Genomic DNA, 14,077 nt, shown 5'->3' with positions numbered 1-14,077 from the left:
AACGAAAAAAGAAAAGGAATAATAAAAACTATCTTTGGTGATCAATAATAATATATTTAAGAAAAAATTATGATAACAGCAAATACCAAACACGTAATGCTCCAATAACAGCAAGTAATTTCTCATTTATATGTTCATTCTCTAGTTCCAATGCCTATGTTCTATGCTCCATTCAAAAGCATTCGCCGCTCTTTAGCACCCACTTGTAAATTCTTCATATTTCCAAAGTTTGTCAACACTTCAACTTAATTTCAGGTTTGAATGCAATATCTATATATAGTCCTCAACTTTATTCTTATTTATCTTTTTCAAACAAAAAATAATGCCATTTCCAAGTGGAATTGATTGATTGATGAAACTTTTCTTTGATGTTTACTCTTCTGCTGTCTCTGAACTTTCCAGTGTTTCCTTCAACTTCAACCATGGCCATTGTGGATACTCTGCTTGTAACAGCCAATGTGGCATTCTTCTATGCAATTCTGATATGGCTGCTTCTTCACACTTTGAGACAAAGCAAGCTTCAACGTGCTGTGTTTCTCCAACAAGGACCAAAATTCTTCTCCATTATCACCCTCCTATTCAATTTCATTCTTACCCTTTTAACTATACCTTTTGCAGTTCATGAATATAGGACTAATAAAATAGTGAGATATAGTTCTGTTACATTTGCTCTAACATGGGTTATGGCAAGCTTGATTTCATTCTATTCAATGAAAAAGACAACAAGAGACAACAAAAGATTCCCTTCTGTTCTAGTTCTCTGGTGGGTCTGGGCCAGTATCATAGAGACAATCTCAGTTTCTATTGGACTAATGAAGAACAACTTTGAATACTTGGACTTACTGGAATTTCTTGTCAGAGGATGATAACATAGTTGGTGTGGTTTCCTTGCCTATGTTGTTGTTGCTTTTGTGTTTGAATTTATGTGCAAGAGAAGAACAACACAACACTGACATGGAACAGCTCTTGGTTCACCCTGGAGAAGAAGAAGATGATGATGATGATGATGAAGATGGAGAGAACTTCACAACTGCAGGCATTTGGAGCAACTCACATTTCGATGGCTGAATCCCATTTTTAGAAAGGGTCGAGTTCAGAAGCTTGAGCTTGCTCACATTCCTGATGTTCCTCATTCTGAAACTGCAGAAAATGCTTCTTCCTTATTGGAAGAATTGCTTGGCAAACAGAAACTTGAAGGGGCTTCCTTACTAAAGCTATAACCAGTTCTGTGTGGAAGTCCTTGGCTTTAAATGCAGTTTTTGCCGGTATATTTTATTACTCTTTGGATGCTATGTACTTTTTTACATTTATTGTTTATGGTGATTACTGATTTGTTTTTGTTTTATATTTGAAGTGGTTAATACAATTGCATCCTATATAGGTCCATTGTTGTTTACATACTTTGTGAATTTCTTGGTGGATGATAATTCCAATTCAAGCATCCAATGCAGCCTCATTCTTGCATTCATATTCTTCCTCTCAAAGACATTGGAGTCACTGAGCCAAAGACAATGGTACTTTGGTGCTCAGAGAATTGGAATTCGAGTGCGCACGGCTCTTATGACTCTAATTTACAGCAAGTCCTTAATGATCAAGTGTGCAGGGCCAACCCATGGAAAAATCATAAACTTGGTGAATGTGGATGTTGAAAGAATTGGGGATTTCTGCTTGAACATTCATGGAGTTTGGTTGCTTCCAGTTCAGATTATTTTGGGCTTAGTGATATTGTACATAAACTTGGGATTCTTGCCTTCAATTTCTGCACTTGCTGTCATCATTTTGGTTATAGTGTGTAACACACCTTTGGCCAATATGCAAGAAAAATTACACTCCAAGATCAAGCTTATAGAGGAGGATACAAGAATCAAGATGACTTCAGAGATAATGAAGAACATAAGGATACTGAAATTGCGTTCATGGGGATCTACATTCTTACAGAAACTCCTCCAATTGAGAGACACTGAGAAGAGTTGGCTGCAGAAGTACCTCTACACTCGCTCAGCAGTAGCCACTCTTTTCTGGACTGCTCCAACTTTGGTTTCTGTTGTTACTTTCGGCATCTGCATACTGGTGAACACAGAACTGACTGCGGCTACTGTCCTCTCAGCCTTGGCAACTTTTCGGATTCTGCAGGAACCAATCTACAATCTTCCTGAGCTGATTTCCATGATAGCTCAAACGAAAGTCTCTCTTGATCGAATCCAAGAGTTGATCAATGAAGAGGATCAGAACCAGTTTATGAACAAGCACACTTCAAAAGATTCATCAATTGTTATTGAAATCAAGCCAAGTGAATATGCACGGGAAACAAGTGATGGAACCAACAAGAAACCAACAATTCAAATCACAGAAAACTTGAAGATAAAGAAAGGTCAGAAGGTAGCAGTTTGTGGTTCAGTGGGGTCTGGAAAATCAAGCTTACTTTGTTGTATGCTTGGTGAGATTCCATTGGTTTCCGAGACATTGATCAAAGTCTATGGAACAAGAAGTTATGTGCCACAGAGTCCCTGGATTCAATCAGGAACAATAAGAGAGAATATCCTGTTTGGAAAGGAAATGAACAAGGACTTCTATGAAAATGTTTTGGCTGGCTGTGCTTTGCATCACCATATCAACATGTGGGGTGATGGAGATTTGAATCTTGTGGAGGAGAGGGGCATAAACTTAAGTGGAGGCCAGAAACAACGGATTCAACTCGCAAGAGCTGTTTACAATGATTCAGATATTTACTTCCTTGATGATCCTTTCAGTGCAGTTGATGCTCATACCGGAACTCATTTATTTAAAGTTAGTACTAATTATTATTGAGCTTGTTGTTTCTCTTTTTTAATTATCTGTTATTTCAGCTTCATTTCTTTCAAAGTACTTCACTAAGAACAGGACATGCTGTACAGAAATGCCTTATGCAACTTTTGTTTGAGAAGACAGTTGTTTATGCTACTAGTACTCATCAACTAGAATTTTTGGAAGCTGCAGATTTAATTCTGGTAAGCTTATACAAAACTTGTCTTTCAGTAGTGAAACTACTAATAAGTGTTTGCCTTGTCACCATTATTTAATTCCATTACTCCTTTAGGTAATGAAAGATGGAAAAATAGTGGAGTCAGGAAGGTATAAAGAACTCATAGCATGTCCCAACTGTGAATTTGTTCGACAAATGGCTGCTCATGAAGAAACAATAAACCAAATAAATCCATGGCATGAAGAGAACTCTATTAGCTGCAGGCCCCTTCAAAAGAATCAAATTGAAGTTGCTGAAGAGAATCTTCAAGAAAGCATAAGCAATTGGAAGAGAAACAAAGAAGAAGAAGCAGAGACCGGTCGAGTGAAATGGAGTGTTTACTCAACCTTTGTCACATCTGCATATAGAGGATCACTTGTTCCGGTCATTCTTCTCTGCCAGATTCTGTTTCAAGTGATGCAAATGGGAAGCAATTATTGGATTTCTTGGGCTGCAGAACAAACTGGGAGGGTAACCAAAGGGATGCTTATGGGAACATTTGTTCTTCTTTCTGGTGGAAGCTCTATCTTTATACTTGGAAGGACTGTTTTGATGGCAGTGGTGGCTATTGAGACAGCTCAGCGTCTTTTTCATGGAATGATTACATCTGTTTTCAGAGCACCTGTTTCATTTTTTGATACCACACCATCAAGCAGAATCCTCAGTAGGGTCAGTTCATCTACTATTCTTTATATGTAATTATTGTTATAATTTCTATTCATGTTTTAACCATTTTTCCTTCTGAATTTTGATGTTACAGTCATCAACAGATCAAAGTACAATTGACACAAACATACCATACAGATTAGCAGGGCTAGTGTTTGCACTAATTCAGTTGTTGAGTACGATCATGCTAATGTCGTAGGTCGCGTGGCAAGTCATCCTTGTGTTTCTTGTGGTGTTTGCTATCTCCATATGGTATCAGGTAAGTTCATTTCATAATGGATTCTCAATCTTATATGTAAATAATAATAATAATAATAGTAATAAAGCAAGTAATGTTCTTTGCAGGCTTATTACATTACTACTGCCAGGGAATTAGCCAGGATGGTAGGGATCAGAAAGGCCCCAATCTTGCATCATTTCTCAGAATCTATTGCTGGGGCCACCACGATTCGTTGTTTCAATCAAGAACAAATATTCATGACCAAAATCAAGGATCTTGTTGATGAATACTCTAGAGTAGCCTTTTCATAATTATGCCACCATGGAATGGTTGTCAGTCCGGATCAATTTTCTCTTCAATCTAGTCTTCTACTTTGTTCTCATCATCTTGGTTACTCTGCCAAGATCTGCCATTGATCCCGGTAAGTTCCTCCTTTCCCATTTAATCTTTAATGATAGCAATTACAAACATCATACATGAATGTGAGAACCAGTCTTCTTTGAGAGTAACTAGTTCATAATTAACTTAAGAAAAGAAAATTAATTTTCTAGATTAGTCCCTAATCTGTATTTGATCTTTCTAGATTTGATATTTTGGATGATATACAATACTTGACAAATCACAAAACAAGTAACAACCAATGAAGTTGCTTTCACTAAAAATATTGCATTTATGCCCTAAACAATTGATTGCTTCCTCTGATTTGCAGGCTTGGCAGGTCTGGTAGCTACTTATGGTTTGAACTTGAATGTACTTCAGGCTTGGGTCATATGGAACCTTTGCAATGTTGAGAACAAGATGATATCTGTTGAGAGAATATTGCAATTCTCTAGCATACCAAGTGAAGCACCACTGATAATCCAAGATTGTAGGCCTGAACCAGAGTGGCCTATGGAAGGGAAAGTTGAGCTTCAGAATATTCATATTCAGTATGATCCGGCTGGTCCTACGGTTCTCAAAGGTGTCACTTGCACATTCCCGGGGCGAAAGAAGATCGGAGTAGTAGGGAGGACAGGGAGTGGAAAATCAACTCTGGTGCAAGCCCTTTTTCGAGTGGTGGAGCCTTTGGAAGGAAAGATACTAATAGATGGAGTACATATTTCCAAGATTGGTCTGCATGATTTAAGATCTAAGCTTGGTATAATTCCTTAAGACCCAACCTTGTTTCTAGGCACTGTTAGGACTAACTTGGATCCTCTAGAACAACATGCGGATAAAGAACTCTGGGAGGTTAGCATTATAGAACTCTTTTGCTAGAAAATATTCGATATTTATATGGAACTGATAAAGAAAACTTTGCTCTTCGGGTTCTCAAGAAGTGCCATCTTGCTGAAATTGTAAGGCAGGATCCAAGACTTCTTGATGCACCAGGTAAAATACACTCTTTTTTTTTTTTAAGAAAACAAAAAGAATACATTACACCATTCAGGAGTATAACTGTGACAAGCCTTAAAAGTATTTTTGTGCTTATTATGTTTAGTTCTATCAATTTGACATTGGTTGAATTTGTTCAATGTTAGTGGCTGAGAATGGAGAAAATTGGAGCGTTGGACAAAGGCAACTCGTTTGTCTTGCTAGGCTGCTATTGAAGAAGAGAAGGATTTTGGTTCTAGATGAGGCAACAGCATCTATTGACACTGCAACTGACAATTTAATTCAAAAGACTATTAGAGAAGAAACTAGTGAATGCACAGCAATTACTGTAGCACATAGAATCCCTACAGTTTTTGATAATGACTTGGTTTTGGTCCTTGATGAAGGTACATGAACATTCATTATGCACCTCAATATATTAGATTATAATATCAATGATAATCAAACCTAGGAAAGCATATATCTCATAACATTGATGATGTTTACAGGGACAATTGCAGAGTATGATGAACCAGATCATTTGCTGCAGAACAATACTTCATCTTTCTCAAAGTTGGTTTCAGAATTTTTGAGGAGATCATTAGTAGTTGCCAAAAAAGGACACAGAAACCAGACACTCAGAGGCGGATCTAAGGGGGCCTAAAGTGGCCATGGTCACCCCCATTTTTTTTTAAAAAAGTAGTATTATTAGTTTATTATTATTATTACATAATATAGAAAAACGTAGCCTATTCCTAGAATAGGTTACGCTTTTTAAATGTAGTCTAAAAAAGTGTGGCTGAATTGGTACTTTTCTTGTAGTGAAAATAAGTTTAAAAAATAATAAAAGCTTATGAATATATAAATAATTGAAAAGTTATTGAAATATAGAGGTTTGAATTAATATAAAAAATCAAAACAACAACAACAAACAACAACAAAGCCTTGTCCCACTAAGTGGGGTCAGCTACATGAATCAAACGATGCCATTGTGCTCTGTCATGTATCATGTCTACAGAGAGATCGTTTACATGTAGATCTCGTTTGACCACCTCATGGATGGTCTTCTTAGGTCTTCCTCTACCTTTCGCCCTTTGTCCATCTTCCATCTCATCCACCCTCCTGATTGGATGTTCTATCGGTCTTCTTCTCACATGTCCAAACCACCTGAGACGCGATTCAACCATCTTTTCCACAATGGGTGCTACTCCAACTCTCTCCCTTATATCTTCATTCCTTATTTTATCCAATCGCGTATGACCACTCATCCATCTCAACATTTTCATCTCTGCCACACTCAACTTATGTTCGTGCTCCCCTTTAGCCGCCCAACACTCCGTACCATACAGCATAGCCGGTCTTATAGCGGTGCGATAGAATTTACCTTTAAGTTTTAAAGGCACTTTTTTGTCGCATATAAAACCAGATGCACTCCGCCATTTTGACCAACCTGCTTAGATCCTATGATTTACATCCTGTTCAATCTCTCCATCATCCTGTATGATGCACCCAAGATACTTAAAACTTTTAACTTTTCGTAGGATGTTTTCTCCAATCTTCACCTCTATATTGGAGTTTTCCCTTCTCAAACTGAACTTACATTCCATATATTCCGTCTTGTTACGGCTTATGCGCAGACCATACACTTCTAGAGCTTCTCTCCATAACTCCAACTTCTTATTTAGGTCTTCCCTTGACTCTCCCATAAGGACGATATCATCGGCAAAAAGCATGCACCATGGCAAAGGCTCTTGGATGTGTTCTGTGAGTACTTCCAAGGCTAATGTGAAAAGGTATGGACTTGAGGATGATCCCTGGTGTAATTCTATACCAATAGAAAATTCCTCTGTCACACCACCTTGAGTCTTCACACTAGTTGTGGCCCATCATACATGTCTTTAATTGCCCGAATATATGCGATCCTTACTCTCCTCTTTTCTAAAACCTTCCATAAGACCTCCCTTGGTACCTTATCATATGCTTTTTCCAGATCAATAAACACCATATGTAGATCCCTTTTATTACTACGATACCTCTCCATCATCCTTCTTAATAGGTATATCGCTTCAGTGGTAGATCTGCCTGGCATAAATCCAAATTGGTTCTCTGTTACTTGTGTCTCTTTTCTCAACCTCCGTTCTATCACCCTTTCCCATAACTTCATAATATGACTCATAAGCTTAATCCCTCTATAGTTTCCGCAACTTTGTATACCCCCTTATTCTTGTAGATAGGTACCAAGGTGCTCTTTCTCCACTCATCAGGCATCTTCTTTGACCTTAAAATCTCATTAAAAAGCATGGTTAACCAGTTGATGCCTTTTTCTCCAAGACCCTTCCAAACTTCAATCGGGATATTATTAGGTCCTACTGCTCTGCCATTTTTCATCTGCTTTAGAGCCTCTTTTACCTCGAAGTCTCGAATCCTTCGATAGTAGTCAAAGTTTTGATCTTCTTCCCTTGTGCATAATCGACCAAGGCTCGGAAGAGTCTTCTGTCCCTCATTAAATAACTCGTAGAAGTAGCTCTTCCACCTTTCATTAATCTTCTCCTCTTGAGCCAATACCTCTCCATCCTTATCCTTTATGCACTTAACCTGATCCAAATCTCTCGTTCTTCTTTCCCGGCTCTTTGCGATTCTATATATACCTTTTTCTCCTTCTTTCGTGCCCAAAGACTGGTAGAGACCCTCATATGCTCTTGTTCTTGCTTCACTTATAGCCACTTTTGTTTCTTTTTTAGCCGCCTTATATTTTTCCCAATTATCTGCATTGCGGCATAAAGACCACTCTTTAAAGCATTCCCTTTTTATCTTTATCTTTTCTTGTATACTTGCATTCCACCACCAGGACTCCTTATCTCTTGGTCCTATTCCTTTAGATTCACCAAAACTTTCTTTTGTTGTTCTTCTAATAACTTCTGCCATCTCCCTCCACATCTCTTCCGCGCTTCTATTCCCATCCCACTTTGCCTCTTCTCCTACCCGTCTTAGGAAACTTCTTTGTTCCTCACCTTTCATCCGCCACCACCTCGTCCTTGGGTTCTTCGTATGATGTCTTTTCCTCAACTTTTGCTCTCAACGCGAAAATCCATGACGAGCACCCTATGTTGTGTTGTCAAACTCTCTCCCGGGATAATTTTACAATTAATGCAAAATTTCCGGTCGACTCTCCTCAACAAGAAGAAGTCAATTTGAGAGCTTGTCATGCCACTCTTATAGGTTATAAGATGTTCGTCTCTCTTTTAAAACATGTATTTGCGATGAGAAGATCAAAGGTTGAAGAAAAGTCCAAAATAGTTTTACCCTCGACATTGATCACCCTGAAACTATGGCCTCCGTGAATACTCCCATATCCAGTCACTTCTCTCCCAACATGGCCATTTAAATCTCCTCCTAAGAAAATCTTATCTCCCAAAGGTATGCCTTGAACCAAACTCTCTAGATCCTCCCAAAATCTTATCTTGTGTTGTTCGTCCGAACCCACTTGCGGTGCATAGGCGCTAATCACATGGAAAACACCTCCCTCCACCACAAGTTTGATAGAGATGATCTGATCTCCCACCCTCTTGACATCCACTACATCCTTCTTCCACTGCTTATCCACAATTATTCCAACCCCATTCCTATTTTTCACCTTTCCTGTATACCAAAGTTTGAAACCAGAAGTATCCAACTCCCTAGCCTTTGCACCAACCCATTTCGTTTCTTGTAGGCACATAATGTTAATCTTCCTCCTTGTCATGGTGTCCACCACCTCCATGGACTTTCCTGTTAGAGTGCCTATGTTCCATGTCCCAAATCTCAACCTTCTGTCGCTTCGACCTTTACCTTTTACTTTGTGAACTAGCTTATTTATCCTCGTCCGTTCACGAAAACGCGAGAACCATTGCTCATTTAACACTACATCCGGGCACCGATGCAGCGGCTCTTGCTTTGACACCGTACTCGAGCCATACGGCGCGTTGCTTCCGGGCAACGACCTAGCTTTAGCGCAATAATATCTTTGATTCATGTCATGGGGTTCGACTATATTTTTATGTTGGTTGCCGAAGACCTAAAACAACCCTCCTCCTTTATCCGGGCTTGGGACCGGCTATGTACCGCAAGTGTAACATAGGCGGAGTTGATTAATGTAAAAAAAAAAAAAAATTCCAGATAATAAATTGATAATTTTAGTTATATGAAATATCACTGAACAAATTTAAAAATACTAAAACTTAAAGTATGTAATTGAATGTTGATTTTTATATAATATAATTATTAATTTTGACCTATATACTATAAATTATATTTTGTTGACTTTTTGTTATATTATATTTTAATTTATTTTATATTTAATTTAGTCCCTCTCTTATCAAATTTTTAGATCCGCCACTGTGTATATATGGCTATTTTTGTTGTTTAGATCTACATCCCTCTTAGAAACAAGACAAATATGTTGAATTAAGCTTAGCATAAGCACGGTTAAATTTTGCTTTTGGGTTTGATTCAGGGTAAGCAAATAGAAGAGAGTGCTTGAGAATTATGAAGAGGGAGAGGCATATGCTGAACATTGTGTCAGGAAGTAGCTCCTTAACAAAGAATGCAGAAGACTTAACTATTAAATTGTGGATTTAACTTTATTTTCTTCTCTTACTCTTATATTTCCATGGTTAAAAGCTGAAATTGAAATGGTATAGTAGTTAATTCCAAGAATGAGATAAGTTTAGGACCAGGTAAATTTCGTAGCTATGAGTAAAATATTTTTTTATTTGCAAATTCTCTCAATTTACATTAACTAATGGTGGTGTATAGTAATTTTACACTAAAAAATTATTAGAAGCATCTTTCATTATTGTAGGGATGAAGTATTCAAGGCTTGGGATCTAAATTTTGTGAAGGATGAAGCTATTTATCAGTATCACTTGGTTAAATCCTGAAAAATTAAGATGCCGATGGAGGTACAAGAATAAATATCCAGTGATAGGTTTTCTCAGGAGCATTCCCATTTAAAGAACAATCACGAATAGAAGAGACACTGCAATAAGTAACAACGGTGTAAAATGCACTTGTCTCGTTGAATTAGTGAACAAGGTATCGGATTAGGATTATGAACATAATAAAAAGGACACTAGATAGAAACTATTGTCTAAGTTTGTCGAATCTTGAATCTGTATTTGTATTAACCTTCATAAAGTTAACAAAGTAATCAACCAACATTTCTTGAGCTCCTTGTCAATTATTGTTTAGAGAAAGTCTAGGGACCAGTATTTTTGTTAAAATTTGGTCGTATTTAATCATTAAAAGAAAAATGATTAATTCTACACCATTAGATATCATCTCACACCATTAAAAATATTGATGATGGCTAATTGATGGCTAAACATCACAAATTCTGCTGTCCCCTAACACTTCTCTACTGTTTAAGCTTTCAAATATGTACAAGTGTTTGCAGTGACGGATCTAAAAATTTTATAAGAGGGGGACTAAATTAAATATAAAATAAATTAAAAAATAGGAGACTATGGCCACCTTAGCCCCTTTAGATCCGCCTCTACGATATAATACTAAAACTTCACGAATTTACCAGAGTTTCAAGAGAAACTCATAACTAACAATCGTTATATTAAATGGATTTGAATCCATTGAAATGAATTAGAATTAAAAGAGATATAGATAGCATTAGACAGGAGACACTAGTCATACGTTATACAACCCTTCATATTAATGGACAGCATTGCTTGAGGCTTGTGTCGAACGAAGAGTCAACTAAGGCTAGCAATCTATATTTTATTTGTGGATATTCAATCTGAACTAACTCATTTGGACCGGGTTGTTTGTCGTATCTGTTCGCCTGCAAGTAGGGTAGAATACGGATTTAGGGTATATTCTATCATATTCTATTCGCACGTCTAATATATTATATAATATATAAAGTCATCATGTATATAGTGAAGAAAGTGAGTGTTGAATCTACAATCTTTATCTTATAAAAAATTGAAATAATCACTAAATTAGTTGATAATCATATTATTTGTAATTTTATGTTAGATTTCTTTAAAATTTTATTATTTTTAATTTTAATTTGAGTTTAGTTATTTATTTTCTATTTTATTAATATGTATGAAATTTGAAATGGTTGAATTTTATTTTTGTTTAAAATTTTTTTTATTTTTCTATGGATAGGATCGAATAGGATAGTGTTTAAAACTTCAAAATACGAGTAAGGTTAGGATTGATAAATTCTCAATCCATAAGTAGAGTAGGATAGAATTTTTAAAAACAAATTTAACCCACAGATAAAATTAAAATAAAATCCAAACCCTATTCTATCTAACCCTACCCATTACCAGTCCTAGAGTCAACGTGACCAGTCTTTTTTCACAGGCTCACAGCAGATTACGAAGGAAAACTTCCTATATAAATTTAAATATTTTACATACAATAACGGCAACGATCTATATACCTCGTGTGTATTCATACATAACTACTACATAAAGTCATGAATCATAAGAATAATTAAATCTATTACAGTAGTATAACAAAATTTGTCAAATAGGTATAATCAACTCTTTTTATAACAATATAATCAATTATTTTTATGAAGATCAAATATATATTCTCATACAATGATTTATTAGTGGTTGATTTTTGTTATCGAGATAATATAGTTGACATAAAATTTTTTAAAGCAATAAATATATTAGGATAATTGTTCTGATGTTTTCAAAAACTAGATCATAAAATAATTGCATTTTTAACCGATCCAAACCATATTTTAAGATTCTTGTGAAAGCATTTTTCAAATTTTATATTTTTACAGACTCTCCTTAAACACTTTTTATTAATTAAATAAATCTTAATTTTTTATTTTTTTAATATTTTATATTTCTGTATAAACTCAAAACAACAAAGGGCCCAAGGGTTTATTAAAGTACCCTATTAGTTTTACTTTCTTAGATAAAGCCCCAACTTGCGTGGTGAAACATGTAACTGAAGATGTAAAGGGGCTTATTAGTACCCCATACTAATTTTACGTTTGTTCTCTCCTTTTATGCTTCGGCCCTATTAGTATACCAAAAAAAAAAAGCAGGTCTAAGGAATTAGGTTGGTCTACTTGCTCCAACCCAATTAGTCAAAAAGATTTTAGTCCAATCAGTTTAAGTTGGTTTAATGATTAATTTACTAGTTTGCTTAAACAAATTGTATGCTTAAACTGAATTTTGATCTAGTTGTTAATATACCCACCGCACACAAAGGCTAAAGCGTTGACCAACTTTGTTTGTCGACAGATAGCCTTCAGTATTAAAAGTAGACCTTTCTTACATGACCTAGTCTGTTTGCCTTTGTTTGGCTTAAACATTATCTTAGGACTTGATTAGTTATCTAAGAATCATATTCTTCTTGACTGTTTTAATAAAACTGTTATCTCTCCTTCTAATAATATATGTATTGGATCAGTAATTTTTTATGCTTTATACCTAGATTATGTGAGAGTTACCTATAACGGGAATGAGTGTGAAGGTTACGTTTTCTTAGCGGCTAGCTCAAGTGTTGACGAATTAAACCTGGAGCAGATCTGAGTGGTGCGAGTTTTCTCCGACATATTTCCAAAAGACATACCAGAGTTTCCTCCTCGAAGAGAGATTGAGTTCGGCATCGACTTGGTACCTAGAGCTAGACCAATTTCGATAGCACCCTACCGTATGTCTCCATTGGAACTGGCAGAACTGAAGAAGTAGTTGGAAAAACTATTGGAGAAAGGCTTTGTTCGTCCAAGTGTGTCACCTTGAGGAGCCTCAGTGTTACTAGTAAAGAAGGATGGAGGAATGAGACTGTGCATAGACTACCGACAGCTGAACAAGGTTACAGTTAAGAACAAGTACCTACTTCTTCGGATAGACGATCTAATGGATCAGTTGAAAGGTGCGATAGTATTTTCAAAACCCATTGGCCAACGGCAAACCTTTAATCGGAGTTCAAATTCGTGATAGATTAATCCTTAACCCGTCGAATTGGGGGATACTGCGGGCAACCAAAAAAAGGTCTTAGTCCACCAAGTCGGTCGAGTCATCACGTCTAAGCAGACCCAACCTAGGTCTCGTAACCCACAATCTTATCCGACTTGGGGAGCAAGCTCAGATCCTTTCTCCACTATTTCAATTATGGGACATGCAGAGGCCTTGCTTCCCACGTTGTAGTAACTGACCATGTAACAAGGAGAATAATTGCTCAATACCAGTGGAGTTATCTCCAAATATGACTAAGTCATACTATATACTCCCTCTATAAATACAATTATAACTCAAGTAATATCAACCTAATTCTACACACACCTTACATTTATGCATTTTTAACTTAGGCGTCGAGTTTTCAAACTTGAATTAGTAACCGTTTCTGCACTTAATATCTCTTGACACTTTGTTATTGTTATTGATAACTATTTTTATACTTTCTACTTCGACGCTCTATTATTATCACTGACGGTTACATCTTTGACATAACATACTCCATAATTCAGGCTTAATTCAAATTTGATTAAAATTATTTTTTATTGTGATAAGAATATCTGATGTAGATGTCCATTTTTCATGATACCAAGGGTGATTGTATTTAATTAAAATTTCTGTGTGCTTATAAAAATAGCAGCTAATATAAAGCATACGACACACAATAATAAAATATAAAAATATTTCTCTATCTCTTTCTCTCGTTTTCGTGAGTTTTTGAATTACAATAAATTAGTAAATATATTAATCATCTCTATTATATTGAGATAATAATTATAGTGAATATTATTATCTAATTATACTTCTTTATTTTGTATTTATTATATCTTTTTTATTTATTATTTTACA

At 36.0% G+C, this 14,077-nt stretch overlaps 1 pseudogene; it reads left to right on the top strand.

Annotated features, from left to right (window-relative positions):
• On the top strand, nt 262–5,933 carry LOC107611307 (annotated as a pseudogene).

The sequence above is a fragment of the Arachis ipaensis genome, chromosome B01 (assembly GCF_000816755.2).
Source record: "Arachis ipaensis cultivar K30076 chromosome B01, Araip1.1, whole genome shotgun sequence".
Taxonomy (NCBI): Eukaryota; Viridiplantae; Streptophyta; class Magnoliopsida; order Fabales; family Fabaceae; genus Arachis; species Arachis ipaensis.
This window is presented reverse-complemented; position numbering and strand designations above follow the sequence as displayed.